This window comes from Hemitrygon akajei, chromosome 19, assembly GCF_048418815.1.
Source record: "Hemitrygon akajei chromosome 19, sHemAka1.3, whole genome shotgun sequence".
NCBI classification, from domain to species: Eukaryota; Metazoa; Chordata; class Chondrichthyes; order Myliobatiformes; family Dasyatidae; genus Hemitrygon; species Hemitrygon akajei.
In genome coordinates this window covers 20605508-20626125 of record NC_133142.1, presented here as the reverse complement: position 1 = coordinate 20626125, position 20618 = coordinate 20605508, and the positions used below count along the sequence as shown (strand labels likewise).

At 40.2% G+C, this 20618-nt stretch overlaps 1 protein-coding gene across 5 annotated transcripts in view; it reads right to left on the bottom strand.

Annotated features, from left to right (window-relative positions):
* cacna2d3a (calcium channel, voltage-dependent, alpha 2/delta subunit 3a) overlaps positions 1-20618 on the bottom strand; it is a 782368-nt gene that overhangs the window by 723159 nt on the left and 38591 nt on the right. The window lies entirely within an intron of this gene.

The window sequence follows — 20618 nt, the reverse complement described above, 5'->3', positions numbered from 1 at the left end:
AATACAAATACAAAATGTTAGTTTAATACCTCAGCCATTTCTTTATTTCCCATAGTAGTATCTCATCCCATTTGTCTGAGCAGATCACGATTATATTTCCCCCTCTTTTTACAAAGTTGTAGGATCTTGTACTATTTTTTAAATATTTTTCTATTTCCTCTTACGTTACCTTCTCCTTCTTTATCAATCATTATTTCCAAAAATATAGACTTACTACTCTGCTGGCTGTAAGACTTTTAAACTATTTTGGTATCCATAAACTTACTTGTGCCATGAAATGATCATCAAACCATTATTTTTTAGTGAAATATTTCTTAGTATTTGCAATTTGTAATGCAATTTCACAGTCTACTTTAGCCAATTTTCCCCTCGCACAAGCATACAAGCTATTATTTGAAGTAGTGGATAGTACAGTTACATCAATGTAAAAAATATTTCAATAGTCCAAATTACACATGCAAGGACCTAATGCAAGAAACCATGTCAAAGGTGCATTGACTTAACAGAACAGTAAATCACAAGGTGAGATAGTATAAATGGAGAGTCCAAGAAGATCACTGTGCACTAGTGAGCAACAATGGACAGATTAGAAGAAATCTTCTGAAAGCATATGACTCTCCCTACTGATCTGATCTGATCTGATCTGTCCCCAGATGCATTGCACCTATGCAATTACGGTAAATCCACCAAAGAGCAGCAATAGGAAACTCTGCCACCAGCAGAATGCAGCATTTTCTTATCACTGCAAAGCAGGTTAGCTAATCATTCAGTGCATATCAATCAGAGAATACAGCTCCTTACTGCCTCAAAGATGCTTTATTTCTTATATCAGATGCCAAATCATTTGTGGCTATAAATACTGATATTTTCTATGTGAATTGTGTTAATCTTCAAAATTGTTTTTTTCATGGAAGGACTAGTGCCAATAAACAGATTTCAATGCAAACTACTTTCTAGAAGTATAGAACATGCCGACAACTTGTCTTTTGCTGAGGAGCTTCATTCTATTAATCTAAGTCCCCTGTGGAGGAGAGAAATGGCCACAGGATTCCCAGCCCCAGATAATGACATTCGCAGTTAAATTTGATGTGTTAACTAACTGAATCACCAGAGGCTGTATATGCTCTACTGCTAATGCAAGTAGATTAATGCTTTCCAAATACAGTATTACCATCAAGAGGAGGTGATGAGGAAGTTAACACCAGGAAAATAGCAGGAAAACTGCCAAACTCGATTAGTCTGTAAAGCTAGTATTTAACATTAACGCAGTCTCAGAATGTTATATGATGGCTAATAACAAAGTACTTTAGTTTTCAAGATTCAAAATACATTTATTATCAAAGAATGTATAAATTTACAACCTTGAGGTTTGCTTTTATACATTACCTATCATCTTTCATTGTTCACAATTTTAATCTGCAAAATTCATAACACGTACAAAACTCTGGAGGAGCTCAGGCAGGTCAAGCACCGAACTGTGGAAATTATATAAACAGTTGACCTTTCAGGACTCTTCTTTAGGGCTGGAGAGAAAGGGAGAAGACGCCAGAATGAAAAGGTGGGGGAAAAGAGAAGGAGGATAGCTGGAAGGTGATATGTGAGGCCAGGTGGGTAGGAAAGATTAAGGGCTGGAGAAAAAGGAAACATAGGAGAGTAGAGTGGACCGTGGGAGATAGGGAAGAAGGAGGGACACCAGGGGGAGGTGATAGGCAGGTGAGGAGAACTGGTAAGAGGCTAGAGTAGGGAATAGAATAAGAGGGAAGAGGGTGGGGAAAATACTTACCAGAAGGAGAAGTCAATGTTCAGGCCATCAGGGTGGAAGCTATCGAGACAGAATATGAGGGTAGACGTAAACTGGAGGAGTGCTTTGTCGAGTTCCTCCGCTCCATCCACCAAATGCAGAATTTCACAGTAGCTAACCATTTTAATTCCTATACCCATTCTTGTTCTGACATGTTGGTTCTTGGCTTCCTCTTTTGCCACTACAAGGCCACTCTCAGGGAGCAGGAGCATATTCCATCTAGGCAGCCACCAACCTGATAGCATGAATGTTGATATGTTCTTCCAGTAAAAATTATTTGCCCTACCCCTTCCCTCTTTTTCTATCCCCCATTCTGGTCTCTTAACTCTTCTCTTCACATGCCTATCACCGTTCCCTGCTGGCCCTCCTCCTTCCCTTTCTCCCATGGTTCACTCTCCTCTCCTACCAGTTTCCTTCTTCTCCAGCCCTTTACTTTTCCCACTCACCTGGCTTCACCTAGCACCTTCTAGCTAATCCTCCTTCACCTCCCTTCCCCATCCCCATCTTTTCATTCTTGCATCCTCCACCTTCCTTTCCAAACCTGAAGAAGGGTCTCAGCCCAAAACATCGACTGTTTACTCATTTCTACTGATGCAGCCTGACCCGCTGAATTCCTCCAGCATTTTGTGTGTGTTGCTCTGTATCTCCAGCACCTGCAAAATCTCTTTTGTTTGTGAAGGACTTCTAACTTAATAATCAGCATCTGTGGTGTTGTCCAAACACAGGACTAATGAATCCACATTCTGAACAAAATCCAGCATACTTACTTTGTGAACATTGTTGTGAAACTGACATGTCAATCACATGGGCTAGACCATCCTGGACTTGGCCTCAGCCCAGTCCTACCTCCCTTAGCCCCTGCTGGTCTGTGATCACTATTTCTGATCATAGTAAAGTAAATTTTATTATCAGAGTACATCTATGTCACCAATACAACCCTGAGATTCATTTTGCTGCGGTGATACTCAGGAAGTCTATTGAATAGTCACTGTAAGAGGATCACCTACAGTGCAGAAGACAACAAACTGTACAAATGCAAGTATAAATAAATAACAAGGAAATGAAATAGCAAGGTTAAGAGTTCTTAAGGTCAGATCATTGGTTGTGGGAACATCTCAATGGATGGGTAAGTAAGTGGATATATCCCTTTTTGTTCAAGAGCCTGTTTGTTTGATAGGTATATGGACAGGAAAGGAGTGGAGGGTTATGGGCTGAGTGCGGGTAGGTGGGACTAGGTGAGATTAAGAGTTCGGCACGGACTAGGAGGGCCGGAATGGCCTGTTTCCGTGCTGTGATTGTTATATGGTTATAGCCTGGTGAGTGTAGGGTAGTAACTTTTCTTGAACCTGGTGGTGCAAGTCCTGAGGCTTGTGTATCTTCTACCTGATGGCAGCAGCAAGTAAAGAGCATGGCCTGGGTGGTGAGGATCTCTGATGATGGATGCTGCTTTCCTCGGACAGCGTTTAATATAGATGTGCACAATCGTTGGGAGGATTTTAACCATGGTGTACCAGGCCAAATCCACTACCTTTTGTAGGATTTTCTATTCAAAGGCATTGGTGGTTCCATACCAGGCCGTGATGCAGCCAGTCATTACATTCTCCACTACACATCTACAGAAGTTTGTCAAAGTTTTTGATCTAATGCCAAATCTCTACCAACTCCTAAGGAAGTAGATGCTTTCTTTGCAATTGCATTTACATGCTGGGTCCATGACAGGTCCTTGGAAATAGTAACACCCAGGAATTTAACATCACTAATGTTCTCCACCTTTAATCCTCCGATGATGACTGGCACATGGACCTCTGGTTTCCCTCTCGTAAAGTCTACGATCAGTTGCTTGGTCCTGCTGACATTAAGTGACACCTGGCCAGACAAGATGATCCCTCTACACCATTGGGATGCTGGAAGAAACAGAGGGACTTCAAGCAGCAAGTAGTCTTCAGGTGGAGGAACCCGAGGCCCTTGGACAGCTTGCTCGCTGCCAAAACTATTTCAGAGTAAGTTACTTCAGTTTTTAGTTGTCTCTCTTAGAGACATTCAGAAAATATTCAAATATCTTTAACAAAATTTAAAATTATTAAAAGTAAAACATTTAACTATAAAAATAATAAAACAGTAATAAATAATGAAAACATAAAAATAAAGTAACTCAAGTCAAGCACCTACTATGTTTTCCCGAAAGGGTTGATGTCCCCTTTTATGTGAAAAGGGCTGCCTTTTCCTTCCCTGGAATACAGCTGAAGCCTAAGTATAAAACATACAGGCCTTGTCTTCAGCCCATCACTGTTCCATAGCTGGCCTCAGTGGTGATTCCAGTGAAAGAGCTGAGAGTATCAAGCACCAGCATCTTACCTTCAGGACATCTCTGGCTGTGCATGCATAAAAAATGAAGACATCCTGAGGAGCGAATGACGATTGACAAACAATCAGTGGTCCTCATGCAACCACTTGCTACAGGTCTGCATGATCCCATCCAGCATTTTAACTTAATGAAGCTATTTAAGATGGTACTTCAGGATATTTTTTTTTAAATAAGCGCAATTTCAGATTGCATTTTCCACAACCTGAAATGGAGAAAACCACAGGAAGCAGAGATTTCTATTCTGCAATTTAAAAATCCCCATAATCTGAATATTAATGTTTCATGCTTAATATGTCGCACAGGTGCTTTGCCATACATATCCATGTATTAAAATGGGAAAACATCATTCTAAAATTTGAAACAGAAATGATATCTTCACCCATCAGCTTTTCTCATTTATTTTATTTACATGGATGCTCACAGTGGAAGCCAGCTCCAGTGCTGGTGTTCAATTGATGATACAGGAAAATTGCAAATCGCTCTAACAGCAAGACGTCCACGAGAATGTTTTCATCTCATTACTTTACAACTTGAAAGTAATAACCAGACTACATTCTTAACCCACGTCCTGGGATGAAAATATGGAAAGCAAACTAAAGAAGAATACATTGCTCTTCTCATACGCACCTTAATTTTCAGACTGAAGATAATGCCAACAAAGGAAAATATACCTGTTATTTTCCAGACAATCTGCAATACCACCCACCCTACCCCCATTTGTCCAACACCTTTCCCTAATGAGCAGAAAATTCAAAGTGGTTGCAAATGAGTTTGTCTGTTACCTCAAATCACATTATCATATACTTCTAATATATAAAGATTTCAATAAATGCTTTGCAACCTCTTGCCCACACAGCCAACTGCCTGGCAAAATATTCACATTAGAAATATAATGTAAAGGAATGCTATCATGTGCAGGGAATGAATTTTAAGCTGTCAGTTGTCTGGGCCAGTTGAGATTCCCCACTGATAAATGTTCTTATTCACTGAATTCAGGCTGGACAAGGGTCAAGTACTGAAGTCTTGTTTGGTTAGCATCAGGAAGCCACTGTTCACTGAAAAGACAAATTTTTCAAACAAGCACTTAACAATCTGAATGGATATCAAGTGTTTATAATATAAATTTGAGTGAAATCTAACAATAGTTATTTACTTGCATCAAAATCCAAGGAAGAGACCAACAAAGCATTTCCGACCATTATTAAAGAATTAATGCTTACCAAGTTAATGAGACCCTAAGTGAGGAAGGGTTTCAGACCAAAGCATCAACTGTTTATTCGCCTCTGTAGATGTTCCTCCAGCATATTGTGTGCGTGCTCAATATTTCCAGCATTTGCAGAATCTCGCATGTTATTTATTATCTAAGTATGTATTCTATACAGCCTTGAAATTTGTCTCCTTACAGGCAGCCAAGAAACAAAAACCCAATAGAATCCATTAAAAAAAGACTGTCAAACACTCAATGAGCAGAAAAAAATAACAAATCGTGCAATAAAAGTAAGCAAATAACATTGAGAACTGAGTCCACAGCCACAAAGCCAGTCTTCACTGTAGCTGATTCAGGAGCCCAATTGTTGCAGGCCGCAGCTTCAGTTCAGCGCAAAGATGAGTAAACTCCGCAAAGCAGCGTGCTGAACCAGCCAGTCCGTTGTCTCCAGTCCCACACCCTGACCTTTTCAATCTGGTCTAGTGCTTAAGTTGTCCAAACCTAGAGTCATAGCTTACTCTCGGGCCCAGGTCTCACTGCCTTGATTCAGCCCAGTGCTTAAATTGATCAAATCTCGTCTCTGCATCACCTCTGCTCGTCTCACCTCAGTTCTGCCGCATCAAATCGCTTCCAAATCCACTCCAGCAGTGGCCAAACATCAGCTCATTCCTCGCTCTCGTTCCTGGGCCTCGCAGCCTTGATTCGGCCGTACACACCATGCCGCAACCTTCGAGACTTCAATCCACACTGCAAAAATGCCAGGCCATACAGCCTGTTCAACAGCTCAGTTCCAAATGTGACATTACAGGCTTTTGATTGCGGTAATCGCATCCGAGAAGGACTGTGATACATACAGTGATTTTTTTTTTGTTTTGGTTGCTACCAGCAAGCTGTCGCTGTGCTTCATCCATGCCATCTTAAACCAGATTATCAGCCAATTGGAAATAAACCATTGTGATGCATCCTTGGCATTTTAAATGGGCCAATCATTTTCAAGAATACTCATGCTACCCAACACTGCATGTGACCACAACAAATAACAACAGAAGATCTTTTACGGGACACCAATAACCTCTCAGATTCATAAAATGGAAAGTGCATGACGTTTGTGTATGACTTGAGGAGACAGGCAGCAGATAATCACGTCGCATTGCTCAGAGCGACACAAGGTGAAATAATGCCTTGGACAGGCTTGCTGGTGGATCTGTCAGATTTGTGCAATACCAAAGTAAAGAGGCTAAGAGCTCTACTTAAGCAACTCTGGATATGGAAGCTGGAGAAAATCACTTAATTTTTAAACATCTTCATTTTGAATACAGTGTGTCTTTTCTTATACCAGAGTAAGTGAACAATTTACCTTTCCCAGGCCTACTGAATAAGCACTGGTTCAGGCACCAAAAATTCCAGCTGATCCGAAGCAGTTTTCATTTTTAAAAAAGAGGCTTAAGTTTAACACAACTACTCACTTTTAGAGTCTGATATTTTAAAACAGAAAGTGCTGGAAATACTCAGCAAGTTGAGTAGTGTCTATGGGGATAGAAATGGTTCAGGGAGCCAAAGCCTAAATGAAGTGCGATATTGAAGAATTTCCACTTCATGAGGCCTCCTCCAGCAGTGAGCGAAAGTGCCACCTTAGAGATATATGCTCCCCCTTGGCAGGTTCAAGATATCAGACCTCTATCTCCCTCTCCAGCTGCTTGTGAACTGCCGCCTTCCCCTGGCTCATTGTCTGGCCACTTGCTCCCAGGACAGCTGACTCACTGCAGCCAAGCCCCTCTCACCACCCTGCACCAAAGCGCTGAACATAGACACATCCTCCAAAGAGAGATTCCACAGAAATGATTTACTGTCACAAATAGTTCTGTGTTTTTCTCCAGAATTGGATTTGACTCCTGACCTTTGGAAATGACCACAACTATAACTTTCTTTGTAACTTTGTCACCCTTTTTGTATCCCAGCCACATTTGCTTGAAGTTTATCCTGCAGCTTCAAGTTTATCCTAAACTTCAATGACCTTCCATCAGCATTGGGAATTGTCAGACGTAAACAAAGGAGGAGATCTGTGACAAGGTGAGAGTGAAGAGACCGAGTGACAAAGGGGAGAGCTTTGCTAATAGAGGGTGGGGTATAGAACAGGAGCAAAAGGACAGTTTGGAGATAGGGTAAACAAAGAATGATTATAATGCAGGAAACTGAAATCAGAAATGCTAAGTCATCATAACCTTTCAGTTCAGAAAAATGCCCATTTAGAAGACAAGGTAGTTTCTCGAGCTTGCACCGAGCTGCTTCAGGAGGCAGAGGTCAAATGGAGAAGGGAAAGTGCATTAAAGAAGCAGTAAGTAGTGCAGCTGTAGAGTTGTTGCCTCGTAGCTCTCATGACCAGAACGTAATCATGACTTCCAGTTTAGTCTGTGTGCAGTTTGCATGAATCCCTGTGACCGTGAGTTTTCTATCGGTGGGCCAGTTTCCACCCACGTGCTGAAAAGTTTGTGAGTTGGAGGTTAAATTGTCCCTATGAATGTAGCTGAATAGTAGAATCTGAGGGGAATTGAGTGAAGATGGCAGGATTATAAAATGGTTTAAGTAGGATTAGTGTAAATATAGGTGCTTGATGGTCAATGCAGACCTGTTGGACCAGAGGATGCTTTACTGTGCTGCATCTCCATCTGACAACCAGAAGCTCAAATCACAATTGCCATCTGAATGGAGGCACTCTACAATGTGACCATCTCAACTCCATTTAGGCTTAACGTGGTCATTGACTGAAGTGTACTAAGTACAAGTAAAGGGAGATTAATTACATTGCTCTTCCCAAATTTTGCCTTTTTTTAATCAGAAGGATTCTGCAGGCAGGTGGGATAAAGCAGGAAGAGGGCTTTTGAAATCAGTCATAAAGACCCATACTTTAACTGGCAGGAGCAGTGAAACTACTCTAGCTTTCTCCCCAAGACTCCGGTAGCCTATGCTAGTATTCAGACTCAGAGTAATTTGCAGTGAAATGCGGCTTTTACGCTAACAACCATACAACCTGAGGATTGCTGGGGGCAGCGCGCCAAGTGCTGCCACACATTCTGGTGCCAACAAAGCATGCCCAAAGTGTTCCAACAGAACAAACAACAACAACAAACAACAACAACAACAACACAACTGCCACAACTAAACAAAACAACAGCAAAGCAAACTGATTTACTCCCTCCCCCCACCACACACACCTTCAAATTCAGGACAGGCGGCCTCCAAACATCCAGTCTCCAGTGGTCATAAACTCTGGGAAACACCGGTCTTCATCCGCAGTGCTTGCCAACCCAACACCTGCCCAAGGGGATCACTGGTCTTCGACTGCAAAGTGCTCCAACTTAGATTCCAGGCTGACCTCTAATTCCTCCCTCATCCCTAAACCTTAACCTAATCAGTAACTCCCCGAACTGTCCCCAAAACCATCCCTACAAACCTAAAAAACAATGAAGTCTGAGACATGATTTCGACATTGCAGCTTGCTGCCATCTTGACCGGAAATTGCCGAAAGAAGAAGACATCTAAGGTCAGTGGAAAACTACCCTCTACGTGACTGGGAAAAACACAGTTGCCTGGATTCTTCTTCACAGCTCATAAATTTCAAGACTTATGTCAGTACTAATAAACCTGATTCTTCTCCCTAGATCCTCATAAAATCTGTTTATGAGTAAAAATTCCCTCCCTCTAAGCCAGAGAATTCCATCCATTTAAACCTCTGCTCAGAGCCAATGCTTCACTGTTCTTTACCACTCAATTAATATGAACACCACCACGTTATTGAGACCTGGGAGATAGAAAGGACGAAGAATCTAGTCCACACAACACTTTCCCAGCATCCTACCCCGCAAATGCCTGACATCAGTTTGTCATAACCAAGTTATTTACTTAATTTCCACTGCAGAGATTGCATACTATATCTCATCTTGAATGCCACGCGAATAAACCTTAAGAACAGTCTAGCTCAAATTTTGACATTCATGTTTTGATATTGTGCTGACAGATTCCTCCATCAGAGATCAAAATCTTCATCATTTTAGATAACTTAGTTGGATTTTGAACTTCAAGACACATGGTGATTTATGGAACGATTTGTCCATACTAGTAGGCCCCACTTTTTAATTCTGTCATTGATATATAATCAGTGTGGAAGAAAAATACGGGTCAAACACTTAGGAGTAATGTGATGCTTTGTCTAGATCATTAAAATAAAGTAAAAATGAAATTTCCTGAATTAAAATTTTGTACATATGATGTATATTACCACTGGTCTAACTTCAGTGGTAGTCAGAGGCTTTTTCCCAGGGCTGAAATGGTTGCCACAAGAGGACATAGGTTCAATGTGCTGGGGAGTAGGTACAGAGATGTCAGGGGTAAGCTTTTTACGGAGAGAGTGGTAAGTGCATGGAACGGGCTGCTGGCAACGGTGGTGGAGGTGGATACAATAGGGTCTTTTAAGGGACTTTTGGATAGGTACATGGAGCTTAGAAAAATAGAGGGCTATGGGTAAGCCTAGTAATTTCTAAGGTAGGGACATGTTCGGCACAACTTTGTGGGCCGAAGGGCCTATATTGTGCTGTAGGTGTTCTATGTTTCACTTGTAAAAATACTGATATATCTGGTGGGAAACGGACACAACTTTAGAGCAGCAACAGCTTGGCATGGATTTTTACACTTTGTTATGTATTTTGTTCATGCCAGCTGTACTTCTTGCATTTATACTTATTTTTAGAAATGATTATCAAAAGAAAGTGATAATATAGTATGACAGATACTCATAGAACCACAGCACCATGAATGCACCCCTATCAATACTTAGCTATTAACCGCACTTGTCTTTTTAAAATCACAGGTGTGAGAAAACAACTAATCTAAATAAATTCAGCACACACATGGGTTAATTGCTGTTAACAAGGGAATTTTGCTGATTGCAACCAGAAATTTCAAGTATCGAGCAAATTCCAAACTAAGAGCAAATGATTTCACCAAAAAAAAATTGTTTTTCCTTAATACTTTGTAGAATGATAACTGAACTTTGATACTTGTAATACAGGAAACAATATTAAAGCCTTTTGACAGTGGTGTTACACTTGGTGAATTGGAGAATGCCATTTCTTTTTTGTCTGTCTTGCCTCCCCTCCTGCCTCAATTCTCTTTATGTCACTGCTTCTTTCTCCTCTTTCCTATTCACCTTCCATCACCCCCACTTCTCACTGGAAACCAATTTCTTTTTCTCTTCTGACTTCACAGTTTTCCATTTACATGGAGGACCACACAGATGATCCAAGTCAAAGGCAGCAGCTCTATTAATTACAAATTAATGCAAATTAAGGAATCAGATCAAGTTTATTATCACTGACTTGCATGATGTGAAAATTAGTATTTTGTGGTAGCAATACAGTGCAAATACATGAAGTGACTATAACTTACAAATGTAAATAAACAGTACAAAGAAAAGGAAAAAACACATAGATTCTTGGACTGTTCAGATATCTGGTGGAGGAGGGGAATAAGCTGTTCCTAAGTGGAATGGGTCTTCACCTGTTTCCTGTTGATGGTAACAAGAACAGGGTATGTCCAGAACAGTGAGAGTTAGGGTGACGAATACAGCCTTTTTGAGGCACTACCTCTTGAGGCTGTCTGGCGAGAACTGTTCCTCTGCTGGAGCTGGCCAAGTCTACATTACTCTACAGAAGAGGTTCCCAACCTCGGTCCAAAGATCCCTCAGTTAATGGTAAGGCTCCAGATCATAAAAAAAGGTTGGGAACCCCTGCTCTATAGCTTCTTGCAATCCTGTGCATTGGAAGCTCCATACCAGGCTGTGAGGTAACCAGACAGAATGCTCTCCACCATACATCTACAGAAATTTTGCACAAGTATTTAGAGTCTACTTCTGTAGTGGAGGCATCACGGATATTCAATTAAATATTTGTGGGGTGTTTCCAGGAAGAAGCCCCATGAAGGCAAGACTAAAATTACCATGATGCATTTTTACTCCTATCAAGCTTCCATTACATTTTCTTTCATTATAAATATAGATAAGGACACCTGTAATTGTGAATAGAATATTTTTAAATTGATAGTTTGAAATATGGCATAATTAATCTTTGTTTAGAATATAACTTAGGACCACTTATAAAGGAGTAAAAGAATTAGAAACTGCAGAACTAAGATTATGGATATTTTTCCTCATTTAAATTCCATCAATCAAATTCACACCGTTCCAAAGGGGAATGGTTATTTTAGGTTCAACTTTTTGAGGTTGCTATAGCTCCAGCTGTTTTAAGTGCTGGGTTGTCCTAGTAGCAAACTACTACAGCTTCTCATTCTGCAAGCATATGTTAAAATTGCAGCTGAGTCTCAATGATAAAAACAGAACCCAAAATCATCATGTAAAAAGACGCCACCAGTAGGACACAGGTCCTTTCAAGTCAACTTTACATTAGCCTTTGCTAATTATCTGCCCTACTGCCATGCTAACTCTTTGCTTCATGCCCTCTGACCTCTAGATCCCTCTATGTTTCAATATTGTGTAGATTCATTCTATATAAATAATAAATAGAGTGATAATGCCCTGATTCAAGTTCTTGGGTGTCAACATCTCTCAGGATCTAACCTGGACCCAACATATCAACAGATCTTACGATCTCTTCTTTCAGTTAGTCCTGACGAAGGGTCTCTGCCCAAAATGTCAGCTACACTTCTTCCTATAGATGCTGCCTGGCCTGCTGCATTCCACCAGCATTTGTGTGTGTTGCTTGAATTTCCAGCATCTGCAGATTTCCTCGTGTTTGCCCAACATATCAATGCAGCTTCAAAGAAGGCACGACGCAGCTGTTTTTCATTAGGAATTTGAAGTGTTTTGGTATGTCACCTAAAACACCCACAAATTTCTACAGATGTTCTGTTTTAACTAATTTTCAGAAATCCCAGTTATTTAACCTCAAACGTGGCACCCGTCAGGGATGCCCTTTAAGTCCCTTTCTCTTTGATCTGGCTATGGATCCTTTGGCGATAGCATTTCGAAATTGTCCTGAATTGACCGGGATCTGGAGAGGGGGTGTTGAGCATAAAGTTTCTCTTTATGCTGATGACTTATTACTTTTTCTTTCAAATCCGTCTACATCCTTACCTCCAATGTTTTCACTTCTTGACCAGTTTAGCCAGTTCTCTGGCTATAAACTTAATTTCCATAAGAGCGAACTTTTTCCAATTAATAAAGAAGCACAAGAATTAACATTTCGTGATCTCCCTTTTAAAGTAGTCCATAATCAATTTACCTGTCTTGGGATTACAGTCACAAGGAAGTTTAAAGATCTCTTTCGTGAAAATTTTGCCAACCTTGCATATACTATAAAACAGAGTCTGGTACAATGGTCACCTCTATCTATGTCGTTGGTAGGTCGTATTAATGTTGTTAAAATGTATGTTCTCCCTAAACTTTTATACTTATTTCAATCAATCCCAATTTTTATTCCTAAATCTTTTTTTGATTCCTTAGACTCTATTATTTTGTCATATCTGTGGAAGAATAAGCACTCTAGAATTAATAAAGTCTATCTCCAAAAACCTAAAAAAGAGGGTGGCATGGCTTTACCTAACTTTCGTTTATATTACTGGGCAGTCAATATACGTTGTGCTACCTTTTGGTCTTTTTTCCATGGCCAACCCGAGTGCCCTAATTGGGTGGCAATGGAGTTGAGCTCCACTAAAGAACTATCTAACTCTGCACTTCTTGGCTCTGTACTCCCTAGTAGTTTGTCCAGATTAATAGTTAATCCTCTTGTTAGACACACTTTGCGTATTTGGGCTCAGTTTAGGAAATTCTATGGTTTCCATGGTTTTTCCGTTTCCAGTCCTGTCGTACATAATCACCTTTTTCTACCCACTACGTATGACTCAGCATTCCATGATTGGTATAGGAAGGGCATTAGACATTTTGAAGATCTTTTTATTGATAATTGCTTCGCTTCTTTCCAACAGCTCTCTGCTAAGTTCAATCTGCCCAATGCTCATTTTTTTAGATATCTCCAAATTAGACACCTTATTGTTCCTTTAATTCCTAACTTCCCTGAAATGCCTGAGAAAAATGTTATGGACTTTTTCCTTTCCATTAATCCGCTAGGTAAAGGTTTAATATCAAGTATTCAAGATAAATTAGCAGCCTTATGACGTGCCCCTGTGGATAAAATTAAAACAGCATGGGAGCAGGATTTAAATACCTCCTTATCTGATGAGACTTGGGACTCGATTCTCAAATCGGTTAATACAACCTCTCTTTGTGCTCGCCATTGCCTCTTACAGTATAAGATTGTTCATAGAGCCCATATGTCTAAATCTAAACTATCTCGATTTTACCCTAACATCAGTCCGCTTTGTGATAAATGCAAAAGGGGCGAGGCCTCTCTCAATCATATGTACTGGTTTTGTCCTAGCTTGGAGAAATTTTGGAAAGATGTCTTTATAACGTTATCGTATATTCTGAATCACCACCTAGAACCAAACCCTTTAATTGCTCTGTTCGGGTTCTGGGGTGAGACAGATTTACGTCTGAGTTCGTCTAAGTGTCGAATATTATCATTTGCCTCTCTCCTGGCTAGACATTTACCGGTAATCCTTCTTAGATGGAGAGATGTTGCCCCGCCCACGCATGCTAAATGGCTTAATGATATTATGGCCTGCTTGGACCTTGAAAAAATTCATTACTCAATTCTTAATTCGGACTTAAAGTTACATAAGGTCTGGGGACCTTTTATTGAGTACTTTCATAACCTTCCTCCTAACTAAGGTTTTTTTTTTTCAGTCCCTTGCTTTCAGCTCCTTTTTCTTTTGGTAGCAGGCATTAATATCTTCTGTTGCTAAGTGTATTCACAGTTTGGGGGTTTGATTGTCCTGATTTATATTTTCTATATTGTGTTGTGGGTGGTCTGGAGTTTCCTTTTTTTGTTTTGTGTTGTGGGGCTTGGGGAGGGCACTAATTTTACTTGTCTTCAATTTGGGTGCTTTTTCAATTATCTTTCTCTGTATCAGATTGTTATTATTTGCTTATTTTTGCACTGTCTCAATGTCCTTCATTTTGATCTGGGTTTTTTTTTATCTGTAGTTATGTAGAAAATGTATTAAAAAACTTTTTTTTAAAAAAATTTCTACAGATGTACTGTGGAGATCGTTCTAACTGGCTGCATCACCTTCTGATATGGGGCTGCTACTGCACAGGATCAAAGTGAGCTGCAGAGAGTTGTAAACTTAAGAGCACTAACCTCCATAGTATCCAGGACATCTTCAAGGAGTGATGCCTCAAAAAGGCAGCATCCATCACTAAGGATTCCCATCACCCTGGATTTGCCTCCTTCTCACTGCTAACATCAGGGAGGAGGTACAGAAGCCTGGCATCCCACACCACCAGGTTCAAGAACAACTAATTCCATTCAACCATTCAGTTCTTGAACTAACCAGCAACACCCTAATCATTACAGTAGAGCAACAGAATAATAACTTTGACCACTTTGCACTAAAATGGACTTTGCTTTTTATTGATCTAATTATGTTGTTTTGTAAAAAAGTGTATAATTTATGTATTCATGTTTTTCTTGTGAATGCTGCTTATATGATGCTATGTACCTGTGATGCTACTGAAGGCTTTTCATAGAATCTGTGCATACATATACATGTGCATATGTCAATGAACTTAACCTTGATATTGACTTTGACATTATTCCAACTCTGATGGTTATCATTTCCCTTATCCATGCTGATATTACCCCTAGACCTTTTTACCCTTGTACAGTAACCCTCTGTATTCTGTGAACTCAGATCACGTTACTAGACTAGTAATTTGGAGGTCTCAAGGTCAAATCCTACCATACCTGTGGAATTAAAATTCAGAACAATTTAAAAAAAAATTTAAAAATCTAATTGTTGCTAATGGTGACCAAAAAACTACTGGATTGTTGTAAAAGCTAATCTGGTTCATTAATGTTGCTCAGGAAAAAAATCTTTTTCTGCAGCTCTTAACTTGGTCGGGCTTGTATATGATCCACTAATGTCATGGAATGTTAAATGACCTTTGAAATGCCCTAAGAAGCCACTCAGTTCAAGGCCAATAGATGCTGTGACTTTGCCGGCAATGACCAGATCCTAACAAATGCATTAATAATTTTTTTTTAAATACTGCTAATCACATCGGTTGTTGAGATTTGTAATGACATAATTACTAAAGGCCTCCATGTTTTTTTTTTGGCCAACTGTGCACTGTGTACTCCAAAGAATTTCTAGAGTAATCCACAGAATCCCTCACCAGCTTATGTACTGTTCTCTGATTTCTGTAACGAGCGTCTGATGTTCTTCCACAGAATTGACAAAGAGCAGCACAGAAGGGAGCAAAGACCTTCTAGGGGACTTAAGGGTTACCTGATTTGGCGCAACTCACCCCACTGAAGAAATCAGTGAAAGCCTCTTTGAGTGACTTGGAGATTATGTTCAGTGAACTCGACAAATAATCAGCCTGTAACCAAAATGTGAAAAGTCCCCTTGTCAATCTTGATCATCTGAAGATGACAAAAATCTCATTTTCTTCTGCCTTATTCTCTTACTTCCAACCCTAAACTGAATAAGAGAGTTCATCTGGCCATTAGCACATTGTTTGTGAGAGACCACTGTGCCAATTTGCTGGAAATATTCAGAAGGTGTGGAAAGAGAAACAGAAGTAATTTTTGCTTGTTAATTATGGCACTGAAATGTTAATGCTCTTGCTCCCTCCAGAGAAGCTGTCTGGAATGGTGTGTATTTCAGCATTTGCCAAATAAATGCACTGCTTAGTGATACCCACAGAAATGTGATCTCTTATTGAACTACTGGCCCAAGAGAAAATTTGGTTTGTCTTCCAAGTATGCTAAGTAGCTGGCTATATTGTTCCCATTTCCTCTGCCAATGGGAACACATTCCATAAATCACAATACATAATGACCTCTTCTAGAGTTAACGTAATTTGGATTTGTTGCTGGGAATGTATTCTGAAGTATCACTGTGCATGCATTTTCTTTTTAAATAAACGTCTATCTGAAACAAAACTGAAGAAGGGTCTTGGCCCGAAATGTCGACTGTTTACTCTTTGCCTGACCTGCTGAGTTCCTCCAGCACTTTGTGCGTGTTGCTTTGGATTTCCTGCATCTGCAGACTTTCTCGTCTATCTGAAACAGATTTTGACTATCCTCTTTTCAAATATTCAAGACTGTGTATTTCCAGCATCTTACAACTTACACAGACCAATACACAGTACCTAAAAGAACTTGCAGAAAACTAAAGATATCCCTAGCTGAAATACTGGGTACCTCAGACCCATCCTGAGCCCAGCCCCAAGTTCATGGACAGTCTTAAAAATCATTCTCTGAAAACAGCTACAGTTTCAAAATATTGCAATGTTAAAGACACTAGCTCTTAATACTGTCATGAAGCAATCACTCTCTACTCAGTTGCTATGGATTCAAAATCCCGATGATGATAGTGATGCAACATTCATTTTAAAAGTTAGCAGAGCTTTGAACATAGAACAGTACAGCACTGAACAGCCAAAAATATCTGGTCTACAATGCCAGGGTAAACTAATCCAGCTGCCTGCACATGGTCCAGATCCCTCTGCTCCTTGCTTCATCTTCTATATTACTAGAACCTCCAAGGGTGTTTCTATTTATGCCTTTGAGCCTTTTCTCCAGGTTGAAGGTATTTTATAAATGCAAACAGTTGTTGCTTTTATGACTGTTAACCTAAAGCATTGACAGATGTGCCAATATCCAACAGAGCAGAGCAATATAGGAAATTTAGCTGTGATGGGGATATTGATTTAAGAGGCTAGTCAGCAGGAGATATCATGAAACCTTTGAATACTTGAAAAGAATATATAATACTTCTTTGTTCATTACTTCTACAGCATGTACATTCAGCATGCATCTTACTCATTTGACAACTTAACCCACTAATGTTTATAAGTTCTAATTACAATTTAAAATTAGTGCAAAGGGTTTGTTTTATAACATTGTAGAGTTATTTTTGTGGGGATACATTAAATTAAAATGTTTGTAGTTTGCAAGTGAATGTTAATGCACTATAATTAGATATTTTCTCCTCAGGCCACTTTCGAGTATAAAGAAACAGATCAAACTCAAAGCAACAGCATGACTCGGAACCTGAAAATCCTCGAACCTTCTGTGAAATACTGATTGAGTTGTTGAGAACTTCTAGCACTTCCTTTTTTTTAATATTTCAATTATTTTCAATTAACTTGTACCATTATGCAATTGTTTGCGGCAAAGCTTAAGAATAGTTTTATATAATGTCAAAGAGCAGACGACATCAACAAGGCCCACAACTGAGAAGCCAACTGGTTGAGGAAAGGAAGGAGACAGAGAAAGCTTGAGAGATGCTGAAAAGCAACTTCGAGTTAGCTGATCAGTAACACTGTAAAGAAGTTAATTGTTGGTCCTGCAGTAAACATCTTTTCACTTCCCCTCCCACCAATATCGCCATAAGTAATCATACATAGATACAGCCTTTTTTTTCCTCACTTCTCTAATGTGCCAAACATCTGGGTAATTGGTTAAAATGAAGATCATGTGAAAATGGAGGCATGTGGCTTCCTTTATGAAAAAAAAATCAATTCCAAGTATGGATTACTCACTCAGTCACCCTATCCCTGAAAGTGAATTGGTCATCTGTTCTGATCTTTCCTGACCGACTTTATAACCCCACCCTTTGACAGCGAATAGTGACAAGCAAAAATCCATCATCTGAGCACAAACTTACCCTTCAACCACAATGTTCCTCATGCACATACAGCAGTCTGCTTGTCCATCCTTGGCCAGTCTCCTGCACACAGGTTCCCTGGGGGGTGAAGGGAGCCACAGTGACCAGGTCTCAGGCACTGTGGCTCAGAAGAGCAGAGAGGTGAACTGACGATGAGCAGAGTATTGATAGGGGATTCCTTAGTCAGAGGAACAGAGATGAGGTTCTGTGGGCACAATAGAGACACCTGAATGGTGTGTTGCCTCCCTGGTGCCAGCATCAGGGATGTCTCAGATCGTGTCCATGGCATTCTCAAGGGCGAGGGTGAGCAGCAAGAATTCCTGGTATATTGGCACCAAAAACATAGGTAGACAAAGTGAAGAGGTCCTAAAGAAGGATTTTAGGGAGCTAGGTAGAAAGTTAAGAAACAGGTAGTAACTTATGGATTGCTGCCTGTGCCACGTGCCAGTGAGGGTAGAATAGGATAATTTGGTAGGTGAATGTGAGGCTAAGGAACTGGTGCAGGGGGCAGGGGTTCAGATTTATTGATCATTGGGATCTCTTCTGGGAAAGGTATGACCTGTACAAAAGGGTAGGTTACACCTGAACCCGAGGGGGTCCAATATCCTTGCGGGCAGGTTGGCAAGAGTAGATCGGGTGCGCTTAAACTAATTTGGCAGGGGGATGGGAAGCGGAGTGAAGATGAGGTAGTTGGCTTACAACAGGGGAAACGTGTAGTGAGTCTCCTAGCAAGGAGAACTGATGACAGGTCAAAATTGCAGTCAACAAGATGAGTTGCAATGTAAAAGGCAGACAAAATCGAACAGAGTGAATACAGGACTGAAGGTGTTATATTTCAATCCATCAAATATACAGAATAAGGTAGATAAACTTGTAGCACAGTTATAGATCGGCAAGTATGATGGTCTAGGCATCACTGAATCACAGCTCTAAGAAGATTAAGGCTGGGAGCTTAATGTCCAAGGATACACATTGTATCGAAAGGACTGGCAGGAAGACGGGGTGGCATAGCTCTGTGGGTAAAAAATGAAATTAAATCATTAGAAAGATGGGGCATTGGGTCAGAAGGTGTTGAATCACTGCTGATAGAGCTAAGGGTAAAAAGACCCTGAATGGAGTTGTATACAGACCCCCAAACAGTAGTAATGGTCATCTGGCCCATCTCCAAACCAAACTATATTTTCTTTCAGGTTTTTTCCTTCTTTCCTCATATGGTCCATACAACTTAGAAGGAAGCCATTGAACTCAAGTCTAGGTTGCCATTCAGAGCAATCCCACCAATGCAGTCCCCATCTATTCCCCTATAACCTATTCTCCCTAGTAACCTCTCCCTAATATCCTTAATTCTACATTGTTTACAGTTACCATTTAATCAACCTACTCACATGCCTTCGGGGTATTGAAGGAAACCAGAGTACCCAAAGGAAGAAACACGTTCACAGGGAGAACGTGACAGCACTAGGGGTCAGGATTTAGGCTGGATTGACAGAGAAGTGAGCCAGTAACAACTGCCTCCTGAGCCACTGCGCTTGAATACAGATTAGTACTTTACGACTGAATACAGATTAGTTGTATACACCAACCTACTTGCTAAGAACTGTGGATGGTTTAAGTAGTATTATGTAATCACCTGTATTACTGCAAGCTTTGAAAACAAAATAAGGAAATCCAGTATATTGGGTTTTACTATATTGTGTTATGTTATAAGCTTCATTGTGCATGTTAGAGTTTCCAGGTATTGTTTCATAACTAGAATATTGTTTTCAGTTTGCTTTCTGTACTCTAAATGAAAGTCCTTTAGCTTTCATGAAGTAACCATGGATTGCCCATACATTCACAGTCAAAATTCATGTGGAAATGATTAACACTCCAATAGAAGATATAGACCAACTGCTAATTTGGTCAGTGTGGTCTATTAGACAGCTAACAATTACTTTTGCACTATGGCTGCTAGTCTCCAATATGTCCGGCAAGAATTCATAACCATGCCTGCAACACAGCAGTATCCCAAAAAATAGGTGATTAATATCCAAAACCAAGAAAGGTCCTTTTTATCTACAAAAATGGCTTAATCTTGTTTGACACAAAACCCTGTTGCCCTGAATACAAGTAGAGCTGGGCCCACTTACCTTGAGAAAATCGAATCTACATTTGGTCCTGCTCCTTGACGTTGAATTGCTCTGTGTAATCCTGAACCCTGTGTAATCTGTATTTGATTCCTTTTTGAATCTCCGCTTCAGAGTATTTACCCTCCGGTTCCACAGTTTCTGCTTCTGCAGGTTTCCCAACAACAGGCAGCCTTGTCAACTGGGCATGAAACCCCACAGCACAAGGCCACCGCTGTATTGAGAATAGATCAACCCAGCTTTTAGAGACCATGGGCAAGGAGATCAAAGGGCAGATGGTGTTGGGGAGAAGGGTACATTAACAGGTAG